This window comes from Triplophysa dalaica, chromosome 10 (assembly GCF_015846415.1).
Source record: "Triplophysa dalaica isolate WHDGS20190420 chromosome 10, ASM1584641v1, whole genome shotgun sequence".
Taxonomy (NCBI): domain Eukaryota; kingdom Metazoa; phylum Chordata; class Actinopteri; order Cypriniformes; family Nemacheilidae; genus Triplophysa; species Triplophysa dalaica.
The window spans coordinates 18,824,673-18,837,756 of NC_079551.1; positions in this window are offsets into that span (position 1 = coordinate 18,824,673).

A 13,084-nucleotide genomic window follows, 5' to 3' on the forward strand; every position below is an offset into this window, starting at 1 on the left:
TACGGCACCCTGAGGCCACTCGGCGGCGAGGACTCTCCGACAGCATGTCTCTCCTTCCTCCCGGGTTTCGGCACCAATGTAACAAATCTCAATAAAATGGAAGGAAGGAGGCGGGAACCGGCAAACATTTAAACATTTAATAAAGTAATATAACAGCCGGCGGCCCCTCACGGACGACCGCCGGCGAACAAAACATAATATAAATACAAACATAACATAAGTTCGGGCCCGGTCCTCTCTCTTCGACGGTCCGGTCGCTCGTTCCTTTTATGCTCCCATCTCCTACGTGATTCGAGCCCGGTGTGCGCACAGCTGGCGCTAATTCACAATTACTCACCGGACTCGAACCACGGTCTCGCCCCGCCTACTCTACTACACTGATCAAAAGCATAAAGTATTCTTAGTGTATTAGTGTAATGTATACTGTAAATTCAGTTAATCGTGGCTGTTTAAATTGAAAATTATTGCAAAATATTAACGCAATATGTAATTTAATTATGACGGGACCTTCTCCTGTAGGTGGTAGAGGCGCTGATTCAGTGAACAATCCAGTGCAACGTATTTGAGGAAAGGAAACAATGACTTTTACTAATCGTATGAGTTGGAGGACAGGTTGAGGTTGAGACAAAAAATATTCTTATGAAAAGTTGAAAGCTTTGAAGTACAGTTTTATCTCTCATCTCATTCAGTTTTTGAAAATATAATTGTAATAGCCTTCCAAGTCATATTGAAGGGTAGCCATTGGTTTAGGTATTTTGCATTAGACAGTAATGTTCCTGGAACATAACATAAGATCTCTTGTCATTTTAGTTAAATAAATAAAATCAGTTGTACATGTCAACATGAAAGTAAGAAAGAAACGTTTAAGTATAAGAAAAAAAGAAAGAAGGTAAGAACGAAAGAACGAAAGAAAGGGATAAGTGTACTCTGTGCTTTAACTTAAACTAAAACCAGAAAATAATTCCGGTTATGTCACTTGTCACCCAATTACTTGTAAATCTCACATTTGACTAGATGGGAGGTTAAACTGTGAATCGAGAGCAATGTGTTTCTCATACCTGTAAACCTTAGGTTTTTTTCTGTGGTCTAAACCTCAGATGGAAATAGGGTGGCATTGCACTTTGCGATGATGCTTAGTGTGCTTGTGCACATGTGCCCTTGTGTGTAGATTTAACCATACAGTCTACCCACTAAACTAAAGCAAACCCTTTATTCTGCAGTAAACAAAAGCACAAGACCCTCAAGGACATATAATGTAGCCCCATAACACGATAGGCTCATTTTACACTATGGTGCATGCTCTGTTTTTTTCCACAATGCAAAGTTTTTTCCACATCCATCGAGCGTTCCTTCGGCAAAGTACATGGACTCTATCAGCAGCAAGATGTTATTGTCTGTTCCTACCTTTCTGATTTCCCTTCAAAAAAATGTTTGGGCCTACAACATCTTTCCTTCACAAAGACATTTTCTAAATATACTTCTAACTGTTTTTTTAAGAGAAACCACAGATACAGGCCATTGATTGGTTGTTTTTTATTCTTTATTAAGTAGAATGTATATAAGCAGAGAATGATAGAAGTGAAGTATTTTAACATTTATTCAAGTACATTTTTAAAGTATCTGTACTTTATGAGAGTGTTTTTCCTAAATATATATATATATACATGTGTGTGTTTTCATTGAACAAAGCAAAAATAAACATTTTGTAAAACAATTCGGCAGTATACCATATTTATTGATAAAATGTAGTGGAGTAAAAAGCAGGATATATGATTTTATAATGTATTGAAGTAATTACTAATAACACTGAAATACAGATGTTTGAAAATGTACTTGAAAGTAAAAACACTTAAGTGATGTCCACTACTTTGCATAAAAACCTCTTCATAATAAAAAAGTTCCCTCTACCTCTGCATTTTCTCTCTACTTTTAAAGTAAACTTGTATGTAGATTATGCTACAGACATTGTAAAGTAGAGGGTTTCAAATTTTTTGCAAATTAAAAAAGGTTTGAGGGTGTGGCGCTTGTATTTTTGACTGTGCTGTGATTAAAATAGATTTTTAAATCTAGACACAAGTGCACACGTGCACAAACACACAGAGCATCATTGCAAAAAGCAAACTGCAATGCTGTACCACTCTTTTTCCTTCTGAGGTTTAGACCACTGAAAGTGAAGATAAACAAACACTGACAGACACTGTGAAGTCACTGCAAAAGCATTTATGTTGCAGACCCTTCTTGTCGACGTTATGGCTAGTAAAATGCCTATTAAATATCTGTTTTAATTGTTTCTAAATTCTGTAATTTTTTTTCACAAATTCCCTTTTTGTTCCAATTGTGCTGCATTCTGTGTCTTCCATTTTTTTATTACAGAAAAAATTTAAAATATTACAACCCACTTGAAAAAATACTTAAGTACACAGTATTTACTCATTAACTATTATAAAATACCAAGATACTAAGATAAAAGGTCATAATGTACAGTACAACTATGGTATATAAATATATATAAATATAAATTATTTTGTTTTTTACTCACATTCCATGCCATTCCGTTTATATATAAAATGAAACAACCGTTTATCTTTTCAAAAGTTATATCAAGTTTTGTGAAGTTTATTGAGTTGACTTTTCGGTTCAACAACTTCAAAAAATTTCACATGATTTCCGGTAATGGAACATAGGAAGAATGGATGCTCACTGGCTATTACATGCAATGTGGGAATTTTTAGAGAACAAACGTTTCAGTGCACTGGAAAAAATGACCTTGAAATGGACTCGCTGATCAGTGCCCTAACTAATGAACAAGGGAGCTGATTGAGACATACCCTAAATTTACCAGAACAGCAATCTCTGTTTTGATGGCTGCATTCCATGATTCCGTCCGCAGCACAGAAAACATAGGGCCCTAGGATTGACACGTCCCAATGGATCTTGACTGTCAAGGCTTTCACAAAAGTTAAGAGCATCTGGCAAACATCCAGCATCTTACAATTCTTCACAATCTGTGCACCATGAGACAAACATCTTTCACTTAATGGCATGAGTACGGTATGTTAAAGGAGCACTCGCACTAAAGACAGAGTTTTTAAGTGCGAAGGTCTGAACTATCATTACTGAGAGTGTCAAGAGTGATAGTGCAAGGATGAAGTGTCCTCCCAAGGTGCAATACGGTCCTTTTCCTCTTTAAATAATCAACCTGAGGCCACTAGACACAACAAATTAAACTCTTCTCTAGACAATTCAGCTGGAAGTTAGAACCTGAGTAATAAAAAAAGCCAGATTTGGATGCCCTTACTTCCACATATGACTTTTCACTTAAGGAACAAAACTCACTCACCAATAAAGCCTGAATGACCCGCAGGACATTAGATAGCTTCATGGCGGATTCACTATTTACACAGCAGAGTCGCAAGAGCAAATACATGCAGAGGAATGCATAGTGTGGTGAGCAAGACACCAAAAAAAATTACTTGCAGGTATAAGGACCCGGAGGGTGGATTATTTAAACACACAATCTTGTGAAGCAAACAACTAGAAAGTATGTGTCACGTGGGGAAATCCAGCTTGGGCGTGTGCTTCCGGGTTCTCTGTCCTCGTGGTGAGGGTTTTTCCATCCGTGTCTGGTGTTTCTGCCGGTTGTCAGGCGCTCATATCTTTAAAGAGAAGAGAGAAAGCAACAGGATCCGGATACAGGTTAGTATGGAGTCGTAGCTCACCATCTCTGATCTCTCTCCCGCTTTTATCCTCTTTGGGAACGAGCGACAGGTGCTGACGACTGGCAGGTATCCATAATAATTGACTCCGTCTCCATGGTGACGCATATTGGGAACGGCAGACTCGCCACAATAGTTATAACATAGCGAGGTTAAAGCGTGTGTGACAGGATGGGCAACCACCCTCCACCTGCTTTTAATTTGAGGCTTGGCATATTGGCTGAGCCCTTGGGTGTATCAGAGGACGTTAGTTGTGTGGCGTGTGTCATTTTTCATGGCAGCTCACTTCATCAGTGTTGCTACTGCTTGTGTCAGAGTGGAGAGTTGATGCCCGATGCCATAAGAGGCTGCAGTTAGTTTGACTATTTCTCCTGTCGGTCACTGCTGTATTGTTAGTTGGGGAAGGAGATGTGGACATGGTAGACTTTGATCCCAGTTCTCCATTGACGACATTTCCAGTGGTAATCTGTTTCACGTTCAGTATTCGTTCTATGGGTGGCGCAGTATCTGTTCATTGGTGTATCGTGAGTTCCGCGGCCGCATGCTAACAGAAGGGGGGTGCTTTGCGCTCTCGTCGCAGCGTTGCTGTTCTGTTTCCTGTGCGTGCATTTCTGGGTGTTTACTTAATTCCTTGGGGGAGATTCCCAGGGTGGCGTAGTTGGGAAGAGAGATATTTAAAATGAGAGGGAAAATATATGTTGAATTATTGCAGCCTGGTACAAAAAAAATATTTTGGTCTACATAGGCCATTTGGTCAGTTGTCCATTAAGCTGTAACATGATAACAAATGTTGTAGTTTCAGGTAATTTACCTAAAGAGTATGCTGTAAAATTATTAAATGTTTAAATATCAACCGTCAATACGTCTAGCTTGACCGAGCGTGGCTTGGTGGTTCAGCAACTAGGCACATCAGCTCCACCCACGTCCTGCCACTTTGCCCATTTTCGATTATCCAGGAGTGACGTGCAACGTGATGCCAAGATGGCCGTGATGATAATATTGTAGAGCATGGAAAGGATGTGGCCACTCACGATGAATGCCTGTGACAGGTGTTCACAACTCTGTCTAGACACAATCTGACACAGAATGCAGAAAGCAGTAGCAGTAGTACTTGGAGCAGTCCTGTCACAAATGCAGGGCGGCATGGAAAAGCCTATTGCTTAACAAGTGCAGCTGAGCAGAAGTACTCAGCTGTAGAGAGAGAGGCGCATGTGTATTTGGTGACATTAACACTTGTCCATGTACTTATATGGACAATCTTTTACACTCAGAACAAACCAGGTGCTCACTGCTCTCATGTTCTCAGCAGGAACTGGCCATGCACCACTCAGACTTCACCACTTGGCCGACAGGTTGAATCAGTACAACTACCACCTGCAGTTCACCCCTGGAAAAGACAACTTCGTTGCAGATTTTCTGTCACGTTCTGGTGTGGAATTAACCACTACAGCCAAGCAGCCTCAGTCAGAAATGGAGAGTGACAATGTGCATTTAGTGAATGATCCCCTGCAGGCTGCTGTGTCTCTTGAGGAACTTCAGTGGGATACTGCAGCAAACACTCTCTTCATTACCCTAAGCACCTACATTCAGAAGGTATGGCAAGCTCAGGTGAGTTCTGAATTGATACTCTACTCACGAGTTGACTCAGAACTGACAAGTAGGGGCGAGTCATCCATCACATGGGGACAGGGAGTGTGTACTTTCAATGGCAAATGGATTGATAGAGAGATTGAAGCTTTTGTACATGATCGCTAACAATGTCTGCTTAGTGGCAAAACAGTAACGCTAGCTCTGCCACCCTTACAGCCTGCTGACTTGCCCACCAAGACACAGGAGCATCTCCAGATGGACATCTGTGAGGAACTTGCTTCTGCTCCCCACCTTCAACGATTCTTATTCATTGTGTGGTCAGTGGTTGCACCTAGTCTTAGTTAAAGCCTCCACAATGGTTCATTGCCTGGCACAATTTTTTTCCGGTTGGTGCATCGGGAGTGCCATAACCACAGACAATGGACCACGGTTCATTTCTAGTGAGCTTATGTCTTACCTTTTGATCAAAGGTATCTACCATCCTCAAGCGTAGGTAGTGAGGAAAGATAAAAAAATTCACACCTTCCCCAAGGTTTCCTAATTAGGGCTGCTCTCTCCCAGACCCCAGACATTATCCTGCCACCCAGCATGCCACCACAAGGGCTTAGCTTGCCAGTCTCATGCTTGGCAGGGAACTGGAATTGCCATTGACCAGGCTGCGTCAACTTTGTCAGCTCTCAGTGAACACTTCTTCCCAGGCACAGGTTCACGGTCACAGTCAGTTCACAAGCCGTGACAAAGAAGGAGACACCACATGTATCATGAGAGAAATAACATTTATTAAAGTAAGATTAAATTAGGAAAAAAATGAAAACAAAACTACCAACTAAAAAAGGATAAAAAAGACAAAATTGGCTGATGGGTTTAGCGGTACAGCAGCAGTATGTTCCAGGATTGCCGCACTTTACAAACATAATTAGAAATTCAATTGTATAGACAGACTATGAAAAATGTTCATACCTAAAAAGACTAACAAACACAACATAATGATAAACAAAAAACAGTAGCCTATATAAAAATAGAAACAATTAAAAAGTAAATGCAGTAAGCATTATAACAGTGGTTTTGTAATATAGTATGGACATTTTATTATAAAATTTTAAACGTTCTACAATAAACAGTCGTTTCCAAAATTTTAAGCAGTTGTGGAACAGATTTGTTATACTAAATAAATTAAATAACATTTTCATTTCAACATAATTATATAAAAAATTGTTTAAAAGCACAAGAATAAAATATTTTTACTTCTTTATAGAAGTAATGATTGTCATTGTCAAGGAAGAGTCGAGGAATAAGTTGCAGGCACAAGGATTTTATTGAGAACAAACAAAAAGCACAGCACAGAAAACTAAAAAAAAACGGTTCCAATTCAGACGTACCCACAAGACATGGACAAAAACTTCAAGTTTTCTTGACCATACGCCGAAATGGCGACGTGACTCGACACTCAGGAGCATTACAAAAAGCTATACTCCCTGACAAACCCTCCCTAAACTGAGGAAAACACAAGGAATAAATAAAAGCTCTAACGGGGGGCAAAACAAGGAACAGGTACGTTGGATAATTATGAGGGACAGGGTGCTAAGAGTAATGACAGGAGAGCCTGGCCAGCTGTCAAAACAAACACTAAAGACACAGGAGCATCGAGGCACCGGCTTGAGTGCCGGTTCAGGGGAGCCATGGTGTGCCGGTCGGTTGAGCCGCAGCTTCCATGCTTTATATAACGGCGGCGGGGCTTTGTGGAGGACTTCCACATGCTTTTGGATGGGATCAGATGACGGAATGGAAGCCAATTAACTTCAGGATAAGAGTGATAAACAGGGTATGACCCCTTTAAACCAGGCTGGATCTGTCCAGGATGTTGTTCTGGTTGAGAAATGATGAGAGCTGGTTACATAAAACACGTTCAAGAGTTTAAGCAATGAAGTGGAGAAGAGATACCAGTCTGTATTTATCTAACAGTGCAGGATTAAGAGTGGGTTTTTTCAGTAGAGGGGTAACCCTCTTTGAAGCATGTGTGAAATGTACCAGTTGTGAGAGAAGAGTTGATAATGTGGGTCAGAGCGGGAACAACCCATGGAGTGATGGCCTGGAGGAGATGAGTGGGGATAGGATCTAGTGGACAGGTAGTTAGGAGGTAAGAAGACATGACTTTGGAAACGTCATCTTAAGATAGGAGAGAGAAAGAGGGGAGCGAGCATGTGTCGGGGTTTGGGAGTCATCAAGAAGCAATGGGGCTGAGAACTGACTGCTGATGGTGACCGTTTTCTTGACGAAGAAAGAAGCAAAATCATCAGTTGTGAAGTCCGATGGAGGTGAGGGGTCAGGTGGGCAAAGAAGAGCAGAGAAGATTTTAAAGAGAGTACGAGTGTCAGGCGAGTTGGGGATTTTAGAGCGGTAGTACTGGGTTTTCGCAGAGGAGACATCAGCAGAGAAAGAATAGAGGAGAGACTGATAGAGACAGAGGTCAGTAGATTCTTAAGATCTGCGCCACTTTCTCTCAGCAGACCTGCTCACGGAGAACATCAGATAATCAGGGGGCAGATGGGGATGCAATAGATGGCCTAGATGTAAGAGGGCATCAGCTGTCTAAGCAGGAGGTTTGTGTGGAGCAATGAGAGTCACTGGCGCTGTAAGTAACTAAAGTGAGAGTTGTTCAGAGGGAGAGACCTCAGAGGATAAGCAGGAGGGAGAGAGTGTTCCTAGGTTGCGGCGGAAAGTGACCAGTGGGGAAGCATGTGTAGTGTCAGGAGAAGTTAGTTGGAGATCAAGAGTGATGAGGAAATGATCCGACGCGTGCTGGGGGGTGACAAGGGAGTGATGAATGGAGCAGTATCGTGTGTTATAAAGATATAGTTGATTACCAGATTTATGGGTTGCTGAAGTGGAAACTCTCTTGAGGTCAAACGACGCAGTCAGGTTGTGGAAGTTCGGCAGCCTGTGGTTTTTCAAGGTATGTATTGAAGTCTCGAAGTACGATCATAGGAGTACCATCCTCGGGGAAGGATGACAGAAGCGTATCCAACTCTTACAAGAAATGTCCAAGCTGACCTGGGGGACAATAGATAACTGACAACAGTTTTAAGAGTAGATTACAGTAACAAGATGTAATTCGAAGGAGATGTTGTCACATGAGGGTGCCAGCTGTTTGAATATCCAGTCGTTAAGGGATAAGTGGACTGCCTCCTCCAACCCTCCTTGATATGGTGGGCTGTGGGAGAAAGTGTATTTATTTGAGAAAGCAGCTGTTGTGGCAGAGCTCTACCTTGAGCCAGGTTTCAGTAAGTGCAAAAAGACCAGAATGTATAGCAATAGCTGTGATGAAATCTGCTTTGATTACAGCAGATTGGCAGTTCCATAAACCAATGCGAAATGTAATTGAGGTAGTTGTGGAAACTGAACGATTTTACAGATTATTAGCATTGCGTGGCCTTCAACATGATACCGGTGATTTACGAGTTGTAATGACAGTAGGTTTTGAAGACACATAGTCAAATCGGAGTATAAGTAATGTACAAGACGAATAAAAATAGACAATAAATATAATTGCACAAAGTTAATACTGAAGTGCAATACTCAAGTGCCTTGTCGGGTTCCTTGCTCGATGGATTCGTGCAGTTAGAGTCGATGGTCTTTACACTCTTCGGTCTTCACACGATTAGGCAATTATATACCGGTCTGAATCCCACAATTGAATTCAGCAGGACACGCCTAACAATTTCTCACAATATACAAGCAAAACCAGCACGAGTACAAATGTGACTTCAACACGTAACGTGGCCGTAGAATACAAAGCAACAAAACTTCGTTTACAAACAATAAGACAAGGTTAATCAATTACACTTACAAGCTTCTGTTGACTTCTGCTTAAACAAACGGCTTCTCCCGGACCCAGAAATGTGGTCCAATGGTCACTCTGTAACCAATGACTAATGGACTTTCACCTTTGACTAGACTTGTAACGGAATGACAGAGACGTGAGACGTGCGGATCCATACACATAGCTTTATTCAAAGACATGGTCAAAACACAGGCAATGCCGAACACCAGCAAACAGGTAGATTTCAGACGGGACACAAGAATAATCTTGAAACAGGTGGGGGTTGATCAACGGCGATAAGAGGGGTTATTCAATACACAGGCAGAAGATCAGAATACGAGAAAACAGTCAAGTCTTTGACTGGACTATGGAAACTAGAACGAAATACTTTGACAACGACAGGGAACTGGCTCCGCAAAGCTGCTTCAATTAACAGAATAAACGCTTAAACAATACCCTGCCCTTGAATGGTCTTTTGAGTCTGATTCTAATAGTGGGTGTGATTGGTAGCAGCTGCGTGTGATTGGTTTCAGGTGAGCTTGTGATAGTGAGATGGAGCATGGGAAATGTAGTCCAGGGTGATGTGTAACAGTCTGTGTGGTGTGAGAGTCAATATAATGAAAGGGCGACCTCTGGTGGCAATCAGACGAAAGGCCAAGGGTGGCATTCGTGACCAGACCTGTGGATTAATCTTGAACCGCATGCAATGCAGAATTGTATTTGTGTTCTCATTATGATGGAGTTTCCCGTTCACTAAGCGTACGTTATTGTGACACTTTTGGAATCACACAAAGGAAAGTCGTTATTTAATTCCTTGTCCCTCTCACTCTACTTGACCTGTGACTTTCTGTTTTGGAATGACTGTTGATAAAGCCAAAAAAACGGCACGTGGAGGACATCTGCTGGCCAACATGTGTAAATGCAAAGACTCAAGTCACATTATGACACAATGCTGTGAAAATGACTATATATTGCAAGAATTGTAAGCACACATTCTGGTATGGAAACCTTTGTTTAAAATAGTATAATTTCTATTTTTGTATCCATGTATTTGTCACGGGGTGACAAAAACCAGAACGGGACTAAGATCCTGGTGAATGCAGTTATTCAGGATTTTCCAGTGAACATCCATTCTATGCACTGTGAATCTGTTGCCATGGCAGCGGGGCTGATTGCCTGAGTGACAGCAGGTGTGGGGCAATTACAGAGAACGCTGTGAGAGGGACACACATTCAGATGGGGCTTTAAAAACAGAGAGAAAACAGACTGTGGTGTGGATCTCCTCCCGTGTGATGCTGTGTTTGTCAGCGGGCTGTTCTTTTTATTGAGGCTGGGCTATGGAGTGGTGAAGATTGAAGCTGTGGAAGAGAAAGGAAGGAGTGAAGGATTTGTCAGCGAAGACTTGAGGAATATCGTCAGCAGTGAGAAAGACGCAAGTGATGAGTATTGGATCCGTTGTTTATATACACTAACACTGAAGTGGTGTGGAGAGTTTGGAAAATTTGTGGCACAAGTGAACTATTACACCGAGTGAATTGATGATCTGTCTCCAACTTCTGTCCTCTCCTTGCCGAATGTGATGATCGCTGCACCGTTCTTCTACTTTCCCGGAGTGAAGTCAAGCCCTGATCGAGGACGAGATCCGATCTGGTGGGAGAAAAGACCAGTGGGTGAGTGCTGGCCCGAATGCACGGTGTGCGAGTGGAATTGCAGTGCCTGAAGTGACGATTCACACGGTTTGTGCTGTGAAGTGAAATTGGTGTGTGGAGAAGTAATAGAAGTCTGCCGTGCACTCCCCTCCTACAGTCTTCTACCTGCTGTCTCTAAAGAAGGGTTTTGATAAAGCAAACGCCCAACTTCCTGCTTTGAGAAGACCTGGCCCCATTAATGCTGAGTGCTTCATATATTATTGAACTGTTGAAACTGTGCTGTGTCTGTTCCAGTGCTCGGCCGAAGTGAGCGTCCCGCTCAAAGCGCCCTTCCCGCCCGGTGGTCTCCACACGCCCCTATTGGAAGCCTTTACTCTGTTCAGAAGAAAAGGTATATCAGTTGAAAAGCTTCATGTACTGTTGAACCGTTGAAGCTGTGTCTGATCCAGTGCTCAGCCGAAGTGAGCGTTCTGTCCAAAGTGTCCTTCCCGCCTGGTGGTCGCCACACGTCCCTATTGGAATCCTTTACCCTGTTCAGAAGAAAAGGTATATCAGTTGAAAAGCTTCACATACTGTTGAGACCTTGCTGTACTGTTCCAGTGCTCAGCTGAAGTGGAGCGTCCCGTCCAAAGCGTCCTTCCCGCCTGGTGGTCTCCACACGTCCCTGTTGGAAGCCTTTACCCTGTTCAGAAGAAGAGAGAGGTATATCAGTTGAATGTTCCATATACTGTTGGACAGTTAAACCTTGCTGTCTCGTTCTAGTGGCTCGCTTGCCCCCACATCCGAGTACCTCCCTCGGGAGTAACACCAGTGACTCGCTTCGGCTCCGCATCTGCATACTTGCCTGCCGGCAAGAAGATTTTAATTAGGACTTATCCAATTCACCAATCTTTTAATTTAATAAATAAACTGTATTATTTTATTCCCTTGTCTGTCTGGTCCTTGACACGTTCCTCGAGGTGGTTCCCGGGTTTTTCAGGGGTGGGTGCAGTCTGGCTTGGCCCGCCCCGACCTGTGACATATTTACATACCTCAAGCTGCAAAAGTTACCATAAAAGAAATTATAAGAATATCTTAGTTTTTTTTGTTAAAATAGACGTTCTTCAAAACATCGTCATTTATATTCTGCAGAAGTGATACTGATTGAAACTCAATTAGGATAAAATGAGTAAATGATGATAGAACCCTTAAGCTTTAATGATGTGATGTCCTGCAGATATTCCCTGTGTTAGGTGCTGCAGTCATTCATTTCATTTGAACGTTTGTATCAACAAAATCATATTTCAGACATATTTCAAAACAATTCAAGACTACCAAATTCTCATAGACATAGCTGCACACAATTTACAGTCAATATCAACCAATATAATCTCTAATACTGTATAGTATTGTACAGTTAAGATTCATATGATTTTGTAAATTATGATATTATTAAAAAGTGAGTTTTTTTACTTTCCCTGAATCTCTTTTGTTATATCAGTAGAGAACTGTAAAGCCAACAGCAAAATGCTCTTCAATACCTGATTCTGATTGCAAAATAAACACTTTAAGGGTGAAACAGACCCTTACCGATCACTCCATCTGGATTTACTTTAATGTGATAACAACCGTCTGGATTTACATTAACAGCTCTTTTCTGCGTTTGATGTGTGTTCATATTATTTGCATAGATCCTATTAAATATGAAAAGTAGTTCTGTTATCTCAGGTCGATCAGCTGATACAAGGGGAAAGGGATGCTCGGTAGCTTTTAGCAACCTTGTAAAATGTCCAACTTCACCTGATATCGGGTTATAAATATATGCATGTATGCTGCATGTACACACTCTGTATGTATACTGAAAGTCGTGCTGACTGACAAAACATAAATCAACAGATTCTACATTTCTATATGACTATATCACAACGGCTGTGAGAGAGGTTTGACTTTTAACATGAACATGTCTATTTTCTATAGATATAATTATATCTCATTAAGGTTATTAATAAACAATAAGTAGTATTTAATGTACTTTGTAGCTGAAATTGCCCCCCAAAAAACGCTTGAAAAGACCTCGCATTGGTTTTTAAACAACTAAATATTGATATAAGCTGTCTGTATGGTAAACACCTTCTGTAACACATTTTTTGTGGCAATGTTGCATAGATATTTGCATGGATTCTGGTCAGCAGCTTTCCACATAACTGTTATAAAATGCTTGTACAAACTGTACACAGACACTAACCATGTTATTGCATTGCAGTATATGTATAGCATCATGCATCATGCAATGTAAGTCGCTTTGGATAAAAATGTCTGTCAGAGGCATA